The sequence below is a fragment of the Arachis duranensis genome, chromosome 6, assembly GCF_000817695.3.
Source record: "Arachis duranensis cultivar V14167 chromosome 6, aradu.V14167.gnm2.J7QH, whole genome shotgun sequence".
NCBI classification, from domain to species: domain Eukaryota; kingdom Viridiplantae; phylum Streptophyta; class Magnoliopsida; order Fabales; family Fabaceae; genus Arachis; species Arachis duranensis.
Window position 1 is genome coordinate 43,077,721 of NC_029777.3, and position 12,617 is coordinate 43,090,337.

Sequence of the window (12,617 nt, forward strand, 5' to 3'; positions counted from 1 at the left end):
CCCTTGCTTAAGCTTGCCATGGAAAGGAGTAAGAAGGATTGGATGAAGACAGTAGGAAAGCAGAGAGACGGAAAGGACAAGTATCTTCATACGCTTATCTGAAATTCCCACCAATGAATTACATAAGTATCTCTATCTTTATCTTTATTATTCGTATATCACCCATATCCATTTGAGTTTGCCTGACTGAGATTTACAAGGTGACCATAGCTTGCTTCATACCAACAATCTCTGTGTGATCGACCCTTACTCGCGTAAGGTTTATTACTTGGAGGACCTAGTACACTTGCTGGTTAGTTGTGCGAAGTTGTGTTTATGCCATGGTATTGAACACCAATTTTTTGGTTTCATTACCGGGGATTATTTGATTTGTGAAAAGTATTGATCACAATTTCGTGCACCAGGAAGAAAGTGAAGAACAACATGTCAAGCTAATGACACCAAAAGAGCGCTTGTTGGGAGGCAACCCAACCTTAGGTAGCATTTCATTCCTTTGCTTTGTTTATTTTTTCTGTCTGCTTTGTTTAAATTTCAATAAATTGGCATATGATTACATTCTAAGTTTGGTGTTGTCCTGCAACAATCTATTTTCAATCCTTATGGATGATTGCATCAATTCTACATGGAAGTGTCACACTAAGTTTCTAAGTTTGGTGTGCCACTTAATTTTCTGTGCAAATAAATCCAGCAACACCACTTGTCTGCATAATCATAATGCCTTTGCAGTGTTATTTCTCTTTTGGTTTGACACTTTTTCATTTTACTTGCCTTAGTCATTTCTTTGTTTTTAATGCTTTCATTTAGTTTGCTACTTAACTATTTTTTGTTTAATACCTCACCAAGAAATCCTTATTCATGACAGATGCTTCACTTGGTGATTGTATTTAACATATAACAGTCTCATTTAGTCTTAGTTCCAATAAATGGACATATGATTGCATTCTATGTTTGGTGTTGCTATGCAACAAAACTTATTTCTAATCTTTATTGGATACTTGAATCAATTCCAAGTGAAAGTGTCACACTAAGTTTGGTGTGCCACTTATCTTTTATGCAATGTATCATGCACACCCTCCTTATTCTTACAATCACAATGTCTTTGTTTCCTGTGCCTTCACTATTATTTTTCATTTTGCTTTCCTAAACACATGTACTACTAATATTTCATTGTGTGAGACACTCATAGTCCATTCTAGACCCCATCACCTTTGTTTTAATTATTGCTTGAGGATGAGCAAGCATTCTAAGTTTGGTATGGGAAGGGGAAAGAATAGGAGGAAAAGGACAACAGCAGAGAAGATGAATTACAAGGTGGTAAAGTTCCTTTTCCTCTCGTTTGTTTTCAGCACTTTAAATTGCATGATTGTCTGCTATTTTCTATGTATAGATGTGTGTATGAATAAGCATAGCCTGAATTTTGATTTGTAACATCTTGCTATGACATTATGATTACCATCTTGAATTGTGTGAGCTCAAAAGCAACAAAGTATCATGATCATAAACAAACAAGGAATTAAAGAAGAACTTAGCATGATATTACGAGTATTGGAAGGCTAGTATGGTTAATTGTTGCTCAATTGCATTAGATTTTATTTAATTGAAGTTTTCATCTAGGACATTTTATGAAATTCTTGAAATCATGAAAACCTTGAAAAAGCAATTGCAAATTAAGGCAAGAAAAGAAAAAGGGAAAGAATGAGAAAGCTGAAGGCTCTGAGTACAATGACAATTCCATTGTTAAGTACTTGTGGTGTTTATGTATCAAGCAAAAAGATTGAAAACAAAACACTTAGAGTCAAGGCTAGGCTCAAGTGCAAAAGCACTCCCTCAAAGCTCAAGACTCTGAGCATCAATGATTAGAGAGTAAAGAAAAGAAACAAATGACAAATGAGCTTGAAGAAGTCCTCTAATTAAATGCTTGTGGTGCTTATGTATCAAGTGGTAATACATGAAAACAAATCATTTAGAGTCGTAGCTTTGTTACCAACACATGGGGCAAAGCACCCAAAAGGAGAAGATAATAAAAAGTCAAAAGCTTGTTTCAAGGAAGAAATATAAGAAAAAGATTTCATAAATTGAGCTAGATAGAAGCATCAATCATTTACCTTTCTTTTGTAATTGTGGCATGCATAGAAAACTAGCCAACTATGAACATTGAGTTGCTATTCTTCTTACCTTGGATTGTCAATCTTTATTGCATGATTCTTTTCTTGTTTGGGGACAAGCAAGGTTTAAGTTTGGTGTTGTGATGACATGTCATCATGTCATATTTTTCTATGCTTTTTCATACAAGAAAATGATGATTAGTGCTTAAATATTGAATGTTTTTGTGCTTAAATGGTATATTTCTTTGATCTTTTGATTTTATAAATTTTGTAGGAAATACATAGAAAAGGAAGCAAAATAAGCAAAAGAAGCACAAATTAAGCTCAAAAAGAGGAAAGAAGAATTTTGGGGCACACTTTAAAGTTTGAGCACGCTTTGGAACCTTAGGCCACGCTTTTAAAAGCGTGGCCCATGACCCAAAAAGCCTTGGCATTAGTAACATGATACATATGCATTAAATGCCTTATGCATGCGTTATCATGGATTAATAATTAAAGCATGCATGCATGAAACTTTTATTAGTAATGCCAATTGGCAATGGATGAATCATATGTCAATTTAATGCATTGGAATTACTAATTAAACAAATATAGCTTATGAAAGCATACATGCATGAAACTTTCATTATTAATGCCAAATGGAATGAACGCTACGTTAAGTAATTGGCATTACTAATAAAGCCAATGAAAGCATGCATGTAATACATTATTAAAGCCAATGAACCAAGGCGTTAATAAAAGTATGCATGCAATAAATTATTAACGCCATGCATTAAAGTATAAATTGCTAAAGGCTTTAATAATATTTGTGGCGTTAATGATATGCAATGAGCCATTTAATTTGCTAAGGAAGCTTAGCGTGAAAAAAAGCGAGCGCAGCAAAGAACGCTCCAACAATGAGCGTTCGTTTTCCAAGTGAGCGCCACGCTCATTTTGTTACCTTTTTCGTGAATCTCAAGCTGGGAAGCAAGGTTTTGGCCTTCAGCGCTCACTAAAGCAGCGTTGAGCGCTAGTGAGGACCAAAGGAGCACGCAAAGGGTAGCGCTCCATAAGCTAGCGCAGCGCTCACCAAGAGAGCGCTAGTGAGAAAATTTGCGCACCTGGAGGCAAGACTAGGCAGCGTTCGAAAAGCAAGCGTAGCGCTCATTGAGAGAGTGCCAAGAGAGGAAATTTGCGCACGTCAGGAGCATGCATGTTAAATGAACGGGGCGCTCATTTTGTGAACTTAACGCTCCACTGGAGGCAACACCCAAGACCCATTTCATTGAAGCCCCAAAGCAAGCAAAGCCCATTGACATGACTCAAAAGCATAAGAAAAAGCTAGATTAGGAATTTTATTTAAATTGTAATTTGTTTTCAATTTCAATTTCATTTTTCATTTTGTAAAGCCTATATAAGGGCATCAATTTCATTTCATTGAGGCGATTAGATCGGGTAGGCTCTAATAGAGAGCAGTAAGAGTAGGAGTAGAATAGAAGGCTCTCTTGAAACATTTCTATATTTCTGCACTTTTTCGTCTCAGTGGTGAATTCCATTTGGCTTATGCAATTTCAGTTTCTGATAATTCTCTTCTGCAAATTTTCTTTTCTTCAATTCTACAATTCAATTTACATTGAACTTGATTTTAATCTTCTGTTCTCATTGCTTTCTGTTCCCATTGCTTCCAATTTACTTTCATGCAATTTAAATCTTCTGCAATTGTTCTGAGATTTGATTTACTGCTTCATTTAATTTTCCAGCACCAAATCCCCTTTACATTTGTTGCAATTTACATTTCTTGCTCTTTAAGATTCTGTCAATTTACTTTCTATAGTCTAAATTCCCTGCAATTTACTTTCTATTGCTCAATTTCACCCAATTCACCACTGCTAGCTTGACTAAACTAATCACCTCACTAAAGTTACTTGATCCATCAATCCCTGTGCGATTGACCTCACTCTTGTGAGTTATTACCACTTGATGCGATCCGGTACACTTGCCGGTGAGTTTGTGTGGAATTGTTTTTCCCTCATCAGATTCTGCTTTAGTTTTCATGTCCTATTCTACCACCATTTAAGCTGCCTTGCCTTTTGTTTAATTCAATTTTAGTTCTGTGCTGTTTGGGATTCCCAAAACTATTGCCAGCTCTACCTTGTTGTTGCCCTGGTCCAAATTATACGCTCATTTGTTCCATTATATGTCAATCCTCCTCACCCTAAATTTGGTACTTTGGGTTTGGTATTTTCGGTCCCTTGGGGCCAAGTTGTAAGTAGGCTTTATGATGAGCGGATATTTTATACGCTTTTTGACATCATTTTTATATGATTTTTAGTAGTTTTTTGTTTTGTTTTTATTGAGTTTTTATAGGTTTTAGTGTTAAAATCACATTTTGGGATTCTACTATTAGTTTTTGTGTTTTTGTATAATTTCAGGTATTTTCTGGCTGAAATTGAGGAGCTGGAGCAGAAGTCTGATTCAAAGACAGAGAAAGCACTACAGATGCTGTCTAGATCTGATCTACCAGAACTCGGAAGAGTTTTTCTGGAGCTATAGAAGTCCAAATTGAGCTTTCTCAATGGCTATGGAAAGATGAGTTCCACAGCTTTCCAGAAATATATAATAGTTGATACTTTGCTTCGGATTAAAAGGCCTAAATTTGGCGTTCAACACCAGCTTCCTGCCCCCTTCCTGGCGTCTAGCGCCCAAAAGCAGAGACCAGCGTCCAAATGCCCAATAAAGACCCCCTAGCTGGTGTTCCATGCCCAAGAGACCTCATAGCACGTGGATCTCATCAAAGCTCAGCCCAAACACTCACCAAGTGGGCCCCAGAAGTGGATTTTAGCACTAAATAGACTATTTTACCCTTACTAGTCATTTGTTCAGCATTTAAGAGTTTTTTTACATAATGTCTTCAGAACTCTTTTGGAGATACACACTATTTTTGAGTTTTACCATTGTTTTCACCTCATTATAAGTTTCTAAACCTCCTAGGTTGAGGGGAGGAGCCCTGTTGAGTCCTATGGATTAATAAAAGTATTACTATTTCTTCTTCGATCTGTGTTTGATTAATTCTAAAATGTATATTCGCCCTTTAACATGGTGAATAGGATGATCTGACAAATTAGCTCAGTTCATCATATTAACTTGGCAAGAAAGCACAAGCCAACAACTATGTTTATACATCTCTCAGATGGCTAATCCACGACTTCGTTGGGGACTTCTCGAGACACCAGTTCAGCCGATTTCCAAGGAGATTAGGGTCTCCGGGGTATAGGCTAGAATCCATAAAGCAGCGTTCTCTAATCCGAAAAATTTGACCTTGTCTGTGGTATTTTGAGTATGATCTCCAAGAGAATGAACTGCTAGAGCTTCATCCTCCGTCAGATTGAATGACCACGGGCAATGGTGTTTGATCTGTAGTAGAGGAGATCAATGACCACGGGCAATGGCTTTGATCACATACACCCTGCTATGGAAGAAGATCATTCACAAGCAAAGAAGACAGTAGTACCAGGGTTATTTCAGAAAGGCAAAGCAACTCCAATCCTTAACCCTATTCTTATCAGTATTTTCTACCTCTTTTGCTTTATTCCAATTCGGTATTCCTTTCACAACCAACAACCTTTTGATCTGCCTGACTACTAAGACCTGCATGATAACCAAAGCTTGCTTCAAACCACAATTCTCGTGGGATCGACCCTGACTCACTCAGGAATTACTTGGATGACCCAGTGCACTTGCTGGTACAATAGTACGAATAATTATTTTGGCTTTACGTCTATAATTATTTTGATATATGGTGCTTTGAGCTTAGTTATACTTTCAAAGATTACTATCAAAGGATTTTAAAGTGGTTTTAATAATCGATTTATAATAACTAAATATTTATCTTTGTTAAGCTCATTTTAATATGCACATGAGACTTTATGTTTTTATGAGACAATATATATGTTTGAAGAAGTTTTATATTATTTTAAAGCATTTGATTTTACTCGAATATGTATTTTTGAAACATTAAAGTATTTGTTCGTACACGCCTATTTTGAAATTGTGAAATATATTTAAAATGTCTTAAGAGTGAGAAAATATGATTGACTATTATTTGGATGAGAAAATATTATTTTACTTGATTTGATACCTCATGTTTGAAAGAGTGAAGAATTTTTTATATTCAAAATTATATGTTTTGAATTGGTTTATATGGTTTCATGTGGATTATAGATGTATTGTCTAGTCACTCAGTTGCAAAACTCACACCGTTTTTCTAAAAATATTTTTTAGGAATAAATATTTGATTATTTGAGCCTTTCTATTCAAGAGTAATGATCTGTAATGGGTACATATTCTTTTTTGAGTTCTTAGACGCCATCTGCACCATATGTCACAAGCAGGATCCATCCATATTTATTTATGCAAAATTTCTATAACTTTTTATTCATCTTATATTTGAATCTGTTAGGCTTGCTAGGGGACTATTTCCCTAAGTGCCATTAATGAATCATTTTGGGTTGTGACACTTTCAAAACACTTTTTCATTGAAAACATATATATATACATACGGACCAGATACAATACTTACAAAGAATATATATATATAGCAATGACTTACAAACATTACATATCACAAATTCCTATCACATTTACAAGATTGGTAAAGATAAAGGCGAGGGATAAATAATATTAACTAAGATAATACAAAAATATCGAATAAACAGAAAATGAAATTAACTCTTCTGACACTTTGTCGCCCATATCCTGAAAAAGGAAAAAACCTATAGGGGCGTGAGAACATCGTCCTCGCTAGTTCTCACTAGAAGGTTAGAGAAATTGCTATAATAAGATACATAAAATAAAACAATTTTTAAAGTATAATGATCATTGCTCGTCTTATATGTCTTTTCAAAAAACATAGGTTCATATTCAAAAATCCAAAAATCTTTTTTAAAGAGAACTTGGTTAATTCCTCAAAATCCAAAACCTTTTTCTTTCTTGTAAAATCTTAAAAGTTTCCCTAGACAGTATGAATGACCAACATATTCCAAGCATAAGTTCATTAAGTCTATGCTAAACTAGTTTGATTTTTCATACCTTACTAGACCATAAATGTAAAGGAAGTTACCTAAGCTGTATATTTGATCATCCTGTTTTAAGCATAGGTTCATTAAGTCTATGCTGAACCAGTTTGATCTTTTATACAGAACTAGACCTCAAACATACTAGCCACGGCCTCAGGCCCATCACATAATCAAATATGGCCTCAGGTCCAAAATACTCAATCAACATCCAATCACCACAATCCAAATAATTTCAGTCACAAACACAAGTAAATAGGTTCAAACACAATCAAAGTAGTTATATCAAGTATAGCAATTAGCAATTATACATAATTATTCACATAGACAAACTAATTACAATATGCACACCAAAGCAATGTCACATAGATGCATATGATGAATGTCTATCCTACTGGCTATGATATTACATTGTCGGTTCAACTGCCAACCAGACAGATTCCCATGGGAATGTCTCATTTCGGTCACGAATATGAATGGGATCCCCCCACAGATAGAGTGCCGGGCATACTACCCACAGATATAATGTCGGGCACACTCTTGTGATCCGAAAGGATATGAGCGGGATAATCTACCTCCAACCTCACATAACACACGGATGTAATAACCTACTTTTCAGGTACACGAGATCTTTTCTAAAGATACGGAGTTTTCTGGAAGATCGGTGAAGTGAACATCTCTGAAATATCATCAAGCACCTCAATCTATATCATCGTTATATCATTAATAAGCAAGAACCTCTTTTGAAATAAGTTTGACAACATAGTCGTGAAGAACCTAGTTTTTGAACCGTATCGGTTAGGAGCTTTTGATTCTAGTTTCCGTAAATAGTCTCAGTTTGATAAATCAGACTCGATTCATGAGAGAAGAGAAATAGTAATATAATATTATTGTTACATTAATATTAGAGATGATTGAATAATATTATAAAATTATTTGATCTGTTTTATCCAAAAATAGAAGATCGGTTTAACTGGGTTCACAATGTACTGGTGCAAATTAACACGAGCACTCTCTGATGACTTTAGCAATACTAATGCCTCATCATATATCTTTTATTTTCATGTTAATCATGTTATTAGTGTCATTTATACTAGTATTTCAAATATTAATCTCTAGATGTCTTATCAAGTGTGTGTTTTAATACATCTAGTTTTAGTAATTATACACCTGAGATATTTTTCAACCATCTCCCTAACTAGCCAATCATCATCAAGCACGACTTTCCTCAGTCCCCAAGACCTCCAAGTCTGTCTCATTTCCCCCTTTTTGGCCAAAATTTTGAAGGAGAGAAAAGTGAGAAAAGTTCTTGGCATAGTTGTCAGAACCGAACCGGTGATCGAACCGGTCAGATCACTGGGTCACTGGGTCACTGGTTCAACCGTTGGATTACTGGTTGAATCGGTTGACTCGGTCCTATGTAAATAAAAAATAAAAAATAGTCAAAAGTTTAAAATTAAAATTTAAAATACATATTTTTACTAACATTTTAAAATATCAAGTTATTTTAAAACAATATTGAACATGAACAATAAATATTTTATTATTTTTACTCTATCATCAATATTTTTATTTTGTTTTTATATTAAAATAACTATTATTTTTAAATTTTAATAATTTATTAATTAGTTTATATCTTTTATACTATTATATACTACAAGTATTTATTAAAAAATAATATTAATAGATGTTAATTTAAGAATGAGTGAGTTTATAATTAAAATTAAAATAAATTAAATAAAAGTAAACTATTTGATGAAAAATATCTATATGTATTATAATTTGCATAAATTTTAATAGAAAACATAGTGGTCTGGTGATTGTGGAGCCTTTTGGTTTCCTTGAGGACAAGACTCAAGCATTTTGGAAATATTTTCTCCCAAATGGTTCGGTCAAACCACTTCACCGGTTTTGATCGGTTCGCACCGGTTTTGACCGGTTTTGACCAGTTCGCACCGGTTTTTACCGGTTTTGACCAGTTCGCACCGGTTTTGACCGGGTCAATTCCTTGTTTGGTTCAATCACTGGACCGGACCGGTATAGGTCCGGTTCACCGGTTTTCCGATCGAACCGGCTGGTCCGGTCCGGTTTTTACAACTATGGTTCTTGGTTCCTAATCTTCAAAGCTTGATTTCTTCTGAACTAAAACTCAAATTAAAAATCCAATCTGACCAAAATGATCATCTCTTCTTTCTTTGCATAACCATGTGACATATCAAGGCTGGAAATAAGGTGAGATGGCTGTTTCTTTCCCCTTTGAATTTGGTTTTCAAGGACACATGCATAAACATGTGTTTTCTTAATGTTTTTCCTTAGATCTCTTGCTTAGCTTGGCTTGTGGGCCAAATATCTCCAATTTCTAGCATGTTTAAGGTGATAAATCCCTTCCTAATATGTTGATTAAGGATCGGTCAGTTGAGGTTTTATGGATTCAAAGTTGTTTTTAATGTGTTTAGGAGGAAAAAGTGCTCTAGGAACACTTGAAGCATAACCGAAATTTGGAGCAGCAAATCAAGGTAGGGTTTGGAGAAATTAATCTTGATTAATTGTGTTTGAGATATGTGATTATGATATGGTTTGGTTATTCTTGAACTTGATTGTTTATATGAGTGATTCTTATTGAAATTTTGGTGAAAATTTGATGAAATTTGATGATATTCAAGCAATGAATTTTGTTCTTGAGGGATGCAGGAATTTCGAACCCTAATCCTCAAATTGGGGTTGAAATTGTGTTGTAATCAAGTGGAAATTAAGGGGTTTTAGTTCCTGCTAATTTATTATGAATTATGGTAAAACTCGATTACTTAAAAGATTGAAAAATGGGTGAAAACAAAGAAAGAATCTGAAAAATTTATGAAGGACATGAAGAACACTTTGATTGTAGTGAAGAGCAATGAAGAACACCTTTTTTATCCATAAAAGGGTTAGGAAGTAAATATTTTTCTGTTTGGGAGGTTATTTTGTAATTTCCAAAAGTTAAGATGGTTGAAGTAAAAATATTAAAAGTTAGGGGTGGTAAAAAGTGAATTTATAAAGTAAAAATTAAAAAGAAGGTAATTTTTGAAAATTTAATAATAAAATAATAACAATAAAAAATTAAATATATTATTTAATTAATAGAAAGACAATTTTAAGCGTAGAATCTCATAATTACCTTCTTAAAACACTTAGGGAGTGGTAATAACATATTAGTAAGGCAAAGACAATGGAAAGATAAAAAGTCGAAGAAAAGATAAAAATCGAAGAAAAAGTCGGTAAAGTTCTAACGATAGAAATTAATGGTGATTAGTAAGCAAACTAGGAGCAACATAGTTAGTATTTGAGTTGCGCCTAGGGTTAGGTATAATATGAAAAGTTAAACTATTTTAGTATAGACTTAATGAACCTATACTTGGGAAAGGCTATCTATTCATACCAAAATTTACATAAGCTATAAATACATACATTAAACAGAGAAACCAAAGCAGAGTAAAGAGGCAACGAGAAAAAAGTAATATGAGCAGAGTAAAGGGACAAAGAGAAAGGAGTAATCAGAGCAGAATAAAGAGACAAAGTAAAAAGAGTAATATGATAAAGAGATTAAAGAATAAGTAGAGGGCCTGTTGAAAGGTCATTTGTTGAACTAAGGCAACTCCAGAGATATTTTTATGTTCATGCTGCATTGAGGCAATTAGATAGATGGTGGTGCAACCACTGAGACTGCTTTCCTGGGATACCTAGCTATAATGCTATGCTGTAAGACAGAGGTTTCATATAGAGGTATAGAGATCAGTGTGCTCCTGTAAGACAAAGGGTGCTTACAATGAGTGTGTTGTACTCATGTGAGAGAGATGTTGCTTACAGTGAGTGTGTTGTGTTCCTGTAAGACAAATGTTGCTTACAGTAAGCGTAGTAGGCGTATATCGGTGAATAAGTGCTGCCCTGCAAGACAGAGGTTGCTTACAATGGACACCTTGCAAGACAGAGGTTGCTTGTAGTGGGTATTGCTAACAGGAAAGCCATATCCAGATAGAGGTTGCTAGGTAATGTCGGGAGCCAGTTAGTAACCAACAGATGAGCTCATTACCTGCACTAGGGCTACACATGCATCATACTTGGTTGCGCATTTCCTCTGTTATGATTGTTGTATGAATGTATGCTTTCTTTGTTTTTATTCTATTCATTGTGTCTGTGTTTTATTTTCCTATATTCTTCTACTTGTGTTATGCTTTTTTCTTTCTTTATTTTTTCTATTTATCTATTTTTTCTGTTTACTGCTTCTCTGTATTATGCTATTTATCTGCTAAATAACACAGAATTAATAAACATAACTAATAACCCCTACCCTACTAAGAACTCCCCAGTTCTTACCTATTCTCTCTCCCTTCCCCCTTCAGATGGAAGCATGAGTACCCTTCTATAGTTCGCTGACAACCGTTCACAAAGAGGGTTCTGCACTGGGTAGTCTTTTGAGTCTAGAGCGAGATTTGTTTTTTGTTTATATGTATATACCGTGAGACCAGCCAACATCTACACCCCGTTTATCTACAAACTCTAGCCTAAGCTCTCCATACGATGTTGCTATTATGTGGCCACGCAATGAAGTACTAGAGAGAAGCTCTTGATGATGTATGATCGTGAAGAGGAGTGGTAGATGATCTTCCGCCCTATGATGACTTTCCACCTGACTCGAGTTTTGAAAACCTAGAACATACTTTACCTCGCTTTTGTAGTTTAGAGGAATTAGGTGAGTATAGAGTCTAGACTAACTTGGGCGCCAGTTTAGGGACTTCTTGAATAGGTTTGGGCCTGGGATGTTGTATATATATATTTACTTGAAATGTGTATATGCATGGTTGTTATATAACTGTTTTACATGTTATTATTTGTCAATTCGTTATGATAGATGGTATGCGAAATTGTGATCAATACTTTTCACAAATCAAATAATCCCCGGTAATGAATCCAAAAACTTGGTGTTCAATACCATGGCATAAACACAACTTCGCACAACTAACCAGCAAGTGTACTGGGTCGTCCAAGTAATAAACCTTACGCGAGTAAGGGTTGTGCTATAACTGGGTATAGCTACGATTAAGGGAAATTGCACGAACGGCAAAATTCCTTCCGGCAAGTGCACCGGTTATCGTCAAGTAAAAACTCACAATAGAGTGAGGTCGAATCCCACAAGGATTGGTTGAATGAGCAATTCGAATTAGAAGTTTGATTAGTTGAGCGGAATCAAGAACTGGGTGTGCATTGCATAAAGTAAATTGGCGGGAAATGAAATTGCAAGGAATTGAAATGACTGAATCTTAAATTGTGAGAATTAAAGTGCGAGAAGTTAAATTGCTGAAATTAAAAGGGATGGGGGTGATTGCATGAATTGAAATTGCACAAGGTAAATAGAAAGGGATAGATCAGAAAGATGGGAGTTCATTGGGTGTTAGGAGATATTGAGATCTCCGAATCAAAACATTTT